Genomic DNA, 7,335 nt, shown 5'->3' with positions numbered 1-7,335 from the left:
ATGTTTGGTGGGACGGGGATTCGAACCCGCGACCCTGAGATTGCGAGTCGAGCGCCTTATCCACCTGGCCATGCCGGGCAGTTGTTGAAATGCAAGTGAATGATTGTCGTATTTGAAATTTCCTATTGGGATCACATATGGATGTTGTGGTGTTAACATATTGGTCAGGTGACGCATTTCTTTCTGTGACAACAAGCTGTACCCGGGTTCACACTAGGGTTAGATTTCTGGATGACACTGTGGACTAAAATGTTTTCTATACTTTTATCGTGTCTGTAACTGACAAGTGGGGGTTCTTTAAAAATTTTGGAAGTTGTGGGGTCGTCAGTGAGGATGGTGAAGTTTTGTTTGATGATTTGGGCAACTTCAGAGGTATTAGGATGGTAAGTAAAGATAAATGGTATTCGGGAGTTTGTAGACTTGGATTTAGGGCGTATTGTCAAGTTACAGAATGGGTGCGTTGGGCGGCATTTTATATGTAAAACTTGGGGTAGAAACGATTGATAAAGAAATATTTAATGTCTTCAGATTTCGACTCGTAATCAATTTGTTCACTACAGAGTCTGCGTAGTCTTAGGAATTGGGAATATGGAAGAGACTGAAACGTATGACGGGGATGGGAAGAGTCGTATCGGATGTTAGAATGGGAATCAGTAGGTTTGTAGTGTACTGAAGTCGATAAATGACAATGTTCAATGGAGACGAGAACATCTAATAAGTGTAAGCTCTTTGAAGAAACAGTCCACGTGAAGGTGAGCGCTGGATGGAAGGAGGAAACGAAGTGTAAAACATGATTTAAGTCGCACAAGGGTGTGCTGGTTGCACCAACAAAATCTGATTCTCTATGTAACCAAGAAACAATGAAGCATAAGAAGGGCTCATTTTAGTACCCATAGTAACACCTTTTGTTTGCTGATAAAATTTGCCATTAAAGGTGAATCCGTTCAGGGTTAATACAAGTTCGGCAAGACGTAAGATGGTATGTGTGGGGAGGATTTAATGAAGCACGCAGATCCAGGTGATGTTTGAGGGGTTTCATACCATCGTTATGGGGAATTGATGTGTAGAGTGTCCATGGTGAATATATACTGTTCACTATCAGAGAATTGAAAATTGTAGAAAGTTGGGAGTGCATGTGTCGTGTCTTTTATGTAACTAGGAAGAGACTATGGGCTTAAGGACGTCATCAAGGAAAGACGAAATTAATTCGGTGGAGCAGTTACAGGCGGAAATAATATTACTTATTATAATTATTATTATATTATTATTTTTATTTTATATGTTACTTCCCTTACCTCATTCGTAGCTTCAGTAACATGTTCTCGAGCCACGTGTTATTTGTTCTTTCAACCTAACCCTTACATTAATAGTTTCACTGCCACTGATAACCTTATGAAGGGCTGTTGCCCGAAACGTCGTTTTCTTGTTTTATTAATAAAGTTATTTTAATTTGGCAAGTTTTTACCACTACATTATTATATTCTATTTTACATACAACAACAGTACATTAGCAGACAACACATGCTAATGAGCTGAGTATGCGCACACATTACTAGGATTGTGAAAAGTTCAGTATTTTTAAGATTTCGACTTTCTTTTTACAAAATGAATTTCAAGTAGTCACTGCCACAATAACTTTTGACATTTTTAACTTAGTCGTTATAAGATATGCGAATTCAATATGGTGGATTTGAAAATAAGAATCTTCGTAAGACCTGGGCAATTTCGGGAGCCGAGCCGAACGGGAACCCAAGATGGCGCAGACCACTGGGGCGACGAAATTCAAATTCTTAGTATATGCAAATATTTGAAATGGTATATGCGTCTATCTGTAGGACGAACTACGTTGTCACGGATCTTAGTTCGTTATAACGTATCTACTAGACATAACAGAATAGTTACACCAGAATGGTAACAGTAGGAAGATGTTAACCTAGGAGACTATTTATCCAACAATATTTTGAGCCTAAGCCTTTCATCAGGTGATATTTAAACAAAGAAAGTGTCTACTATTCATTATGTGATGGCAAATGGGTAAATAAATGCAAGTTCAATAAATTCTTAATAATTTATTATAAAATTGCACAAGCTAAGTAAATTGATCCACGTTTACTATTGTATTCTCAAAGTAACTCGCAATTAATCGAATATTTGTAATAAATTAAGAATAATGTTAACTGGGACATAAATAATAAAACAAAATACAAATATCCTGGCTTTTAATCTTCCTTACTCTCCAGTGACCTGTCCACATTGTCAGTAATTGACATTGAACACAATGGTCACACATCATCATTAATTAATAACAAACAAACAATAAAAAACAGTAGTTACACATTCTTCATAATTATCCATGAATACAATGGTCAAACAGACTAGATTTTTTTTTAATTTAAAGGCAACCAAATTGACCAACAATATGGACTTTTTATTTTTTCGAGAATGCTTGAAATTTTTCAATCTAATAACATTCTTCCTTCATATTTGTATTAACAGTGTTGAAAGCAAATTATTTATTAAACAATTTTTAAAACGTATTAAGATTGTTGGAGAAGGAGAAAAATGGTTTAATAAACAGTAAAAGTTTAATAATGATTTTTTTATTAGCATATTACTTTTTTTCTTATTCCAGAGAACAGGTCAAAAGGAATCTGTTTTCAATATGACCCCACACACAATAAGAGTTGAATAAATCAGTAAAAGCAAAATCAGATCTACTGGAGTTAAATAAACAAACAAACAAAAATTGACATGCCAAGAGTTACAAAGACCAGTACACAGAAAACCTGATATTCTATAGAGTTGATAAAAGAATACAGAAGATTGGGTATGTTATATTAAAATGATTTTGAACATGCAAATCAGCAAGTCACATGACAAACATTTTGTAGGTAGTGTAATGCTACCAAAAAGTGAACACTTTGAGAGGGGTATGTAACAGCCCTTTCCAATGCAAAATATTCATACACTCAGGTTATAAAGATGTGTTCAGATCAAGGATTTAGAATTTCCAAGATGGGAATATCTTTTATACTTAATGACATTGGAAAACAAAGGGATGTGTATTAACTTGGGGCCCTAGGACCATCCATAAAAAGACTTGAAACAAGTCATACCTCAGCCATGGTAAGCAAAGTGTGCTGTCTTGTAACAGATAAGAATCTGCAAATACAAAGGTTAGTGGCAAAAGCCATCCCATGTCTCAGGCGATAGTATGCAAAATAATCAAGAAGGATCTCCTTTACAAAAAGTGACTCAAATCACTTGTACGTAAGTTGTACACATGACATAACCTTTCAGCCATGTCATGTTTTAAGCAGTTCAAACTATAAACAATATCTGACAGTCTGGGATAAGGTAAGTCAGTAAGTACAAAATATGGGGGGGTTGGAATTAAATAAATATTTATAAAATCTAATCATCAGGTGTTAAATAAATTATTAATTACAAAGTGTGATAAAATTGATTAATCAGTGCTAAATAAAACAGCTTATAGCAAAATGACATCAGGGAGCTCCATAATAGCATAACCCATCACACCCAAGTCCCTAGTGGCTTCCTTAATGTCACAGTCATTTTCTGATATATATGGTAGTTTGTTACTTACATTTGCTTTAGAAGAACAAAGAGAAAAAACCAATTATTTTATGTCTTTCTTGAAAATAATAGCATGGGTTGAGATCTAGTGTTGACATAACACCAAATTATTCAAGGCAGTGGCGCATGAGATACAATGAAACAGCCAGTTGGTTTATAGCTTATTACAGACTAATTACAGAGATTCACATCTAATTATAGATATAGGAGTTGTGGGCTCTAACATGAATATTAAACAAAAATGAAAATAAATGGGTATTTTTGCTTTGTACTGTAGCTCTGGATTTCAAATTGTAAAAGGAGAATAGACAAGAAATGAAACAGTTAAACAAGTAAATTCATTGATCCATGACAACCTAGGAATGATTACAGAGACAATTACATCTAATATATCAGTTTTTAACTGCTGTCTTCTAATTAAATTCATTTCATTTTATGTAAACATCAAATATAATTTTAGGTTTATATACATATCGAACAAGACTTTAGGTAGATGTACAAATCAAACATGGTTTCAGTTAGACCTAGACATCAACACGACTTCAGATACACAAACATAACTTTAGGATGATGTACATATTGAACATGGCTTTATATAGACATAAAACATGGTTTCAGATAGATGTAGACATCAAATGTGGTTTTAGATAGATACAGACATCAAACATGACTAGAGTGACTTCAGATACACAAACATAACTTTAGGACGATGTACGTATTGAACATGGCTTTATATAGACATAAAACATGGTTTCAGATAGATGTAGACATCAAATGTGGTTTTAGATAGATACAGACATCAAACATGACTAGAGAGATATTATTGATATCAAACATGTCTAGGGAGAAGTAAACATCAAACATGACTAGGAAGATGTAGACAAACATGACCAAACAGATGTAGACATAAAAAATAACTTTAAGTAGACATAGACATCAAACATGAATTCAGGCAGATGTAGACATCAGATATGACATTAGATACACGAAGATATCAAACATGGGTTGATTCCAAAACAATGTCTTTTGGTAGTCTCTATTTTTTAAGTTCTAAATAGATATTTTAACTTCTTGTGTTATCTGGATTCTGAATTGCCCATCAGTGTGGCTGAATTTGCACCAGTTTCTAGCCGATGAAGGAGTAAAACCCATACCCTCCCATCCAATATTACACACAATACATAGTAGTGGCCACACACATTACACTATACAAAACCTGGTTCCTCAGCTCATTAAAGTCATTTCTTCTAAGGTTTTTACGAGTTCTGTCAACCAAGATAATCAAGGAAGACTTAACAAAGCTCACATGCTGCTAAAAGGTGGGTGAGAGCAATACCTGTCTCAACATGAATGCTTCTACTATTTTGAAACTACATATCTTAATGGCCAAGCATTATTGAAAGTTTAGTCATTTTAGCAGTAGAGAGATTACCAGATTGAGCCTTTTACTGAAGTACATTTCCTTTTTATTCTAACTTGAAACCCCTATGTAGCTCACACAATCTTTCTTGGGTAGAGCACATTTATACCTATGCAGAAAATAAAACTGCTAAAACCACCAGAGGGATAAAATATTATAACAGTCCAGCAGAATGGTGAAAAATTGTGGGTTTTATGCTAAGAGCACCACATTTTGTACATGTACAACACTTTTGCCTCCTAATAAATTCTAGATATGGATCCAATTGAAATATTTAAAAATGGCATGAAACTATTAAGGAAAGCAAGATCTCTACTTGTATTTTATGCCATCACTGGGTGTGACCAGACATCTGTAGTTGCAAATAGAGGAAAGAAAAGTGCACACGAATCATGGAAAGTGTTTGAAGCTATAAAAAATGTCCTTAAACAACAGACTATAGAGGAGGTGATGCCTTTGCTAGAGAGGAATGTGATACTGATGAAGAAAATGCACAAGTGTAAATGAGACTCGCAAGGAATTCTTTACAAAGAAAGGTCAATTGATGCAATTCCTCCAACTGTTACAGCTTTACTTCAACACAACAAGCTGCATGCCATGCTGGGCAACAGTTGAAGTCAGACATTGGATGAGAGAAACTACACAGGTGTGTAAGCCATTTTGGACTACACTTCTACAACCATCCAAATCCTGACTCAAGTTTTTAAATGTGGATGCAAGGTGGATAAGGGGTATAAGGAGCACTGCTAGCATGTGAGAGCAAAGGTGTTGTGTACAGAACTGTGCAAATGTAGAGAATATTGAGAATGCGGATAAATGTTGGAAGAACAAAACACAGAATTCTAGAATTATGTCTGAAATATTGTATACAGAGACAACAGTCAGCCAAGTACATGAATTTTATTAAAAAGAAAAGGTAAAAGCCACAGGAGATAATTACCAGAGGTTCATACATGAGAGTTTGAGACTTTCGAAAGAGAGTGAAAATGACACACTGTAACTTTTTATTTACCTTCTGTGCTATCCTGGAGCAATAGTTATATGAAATATGGATAGTGATTACTAATTATTGGCAATAATCATTATTTTCCAGATCTGCAATAACCATCTTGAAAATATTGGCCATTAAAAAATAATATAAAACATTTCAATATCTGGTTTTAATCACTAGTTCACGGCCTATGTATGTGTTCATTTTAACAAAAGGAATGATCAGTATCAGATTTACAAATCAAACATAAGTAAAAGTCTGAATCCTGAGAATGCATGGTGGCCATCTTTAAACTGGTGGTCATTTTGAAAACTTCAATTGGATCCATATTTAATATTAATAAGTAAACCATTATACACATGTGCAAAATTTGTATAAAATCCACAATTCTTTCAAAAATTTGCACTAATGTGCTGGACTATAACTAATTGTTGTCATCATTATTAGTCTATATGATTATCTAACTATTAATAACTTTAATTAATAAACACTACACTCTGATTTGTAATTATCTTATATCTTTCATTATAACTGCTGTCTTCAAGTAGGCCAGTATGTGGTGGAAGGGTCCACAAGTCAGTCATTAGGATTTTAATCAAACAATTATCTGAATGTCTTCAAGAAGGGTATTCAAGTTTTGTTGACTTCTATGCTATTTTGACTAAATGTGTTATCAATTAAATGGAGGTAGAAGGCTTCTTGTATCTTTATTACATATGAGGGTTCATATCCCACTACTTTCATATTATTCTATTTTACTTTAAGTCTTCCACAGCATGGTGGGCTAATACATATACACAGCGTGGTCACAAGTAAATATACACCACCTTTTCAGAAAAAATTCAAATTTTCAGTCATATTCACATGAATTGATATATTTATAATTTAATTAATATCTAGTAGATCTTCCTTTCGCTTCGTGGAGTTCACTGATCCTTTGGGGCATCGTGAGAATCATCTCGTCAATTTTTGATTGTGGGATTTTCGCCCACTCTTGCTTCAAAACTTGAAGTAGATCGCTTTTCGAAGTTGGTTTTTTTGGTTGTTTCTTGACTTGCCAGTCAAGTATGGCCCAGAAGTTTTCGATGGGGTTCATGTCAGGAGGCTTGGTCATAATATCACTTGCCCACTTCTTTCATCTGACTATGTTGGCAGGTCTTAATAAGGGCTTCCGTCTAGCTGCTCTGCAACGATAACCCAATCTGTGGAGAATCCGTTGAACAGATTTCGGGCTCATCCCACCAACTTTGGCCACTTCTGCAGTCGTTAATCTGGGATCCATTTCGATCATCCTCTTGACAGCCCTTTTTGTCCTCTCAGATAGACC

At 34.8% G+C, this 7,335-nt stretch overlaps 1 protein-coding gene across 2 annotated transcripts in view; it reads right to left on the bottom strand.

Moving 5' to 3' along the window:
• LOC106470334 (mitogen-activated protein kinase kinase kinase 9-like) overlaps positions 1–7,335 on the bottom strand; it is an 85,907-nt gene that overhangs the window by 46,091 nt on the left and 32,481 nt on the right. The window lies entirely within an intron of this gene.

This window comes from Limulus polyphemus, unplaced genomic scaffold (assembly GCF_000517525.1).
Source record: "Limulus polyphemus unplaced genomic scaffold, Limulus_polyphemus-2.1.2 Scaffold3951, whole genome shotgun sequence".
In the NCBI taxonomy this organism is placed as follows: Eukaryota; Metazoa; Arthropoda; class Merostomata; order Xiphosura; family Limulidae; genus Limulus; species Limulus polyphemus.
This window is presented reverse-complemented; position numbering and strand designations above follow the sequence as displayed.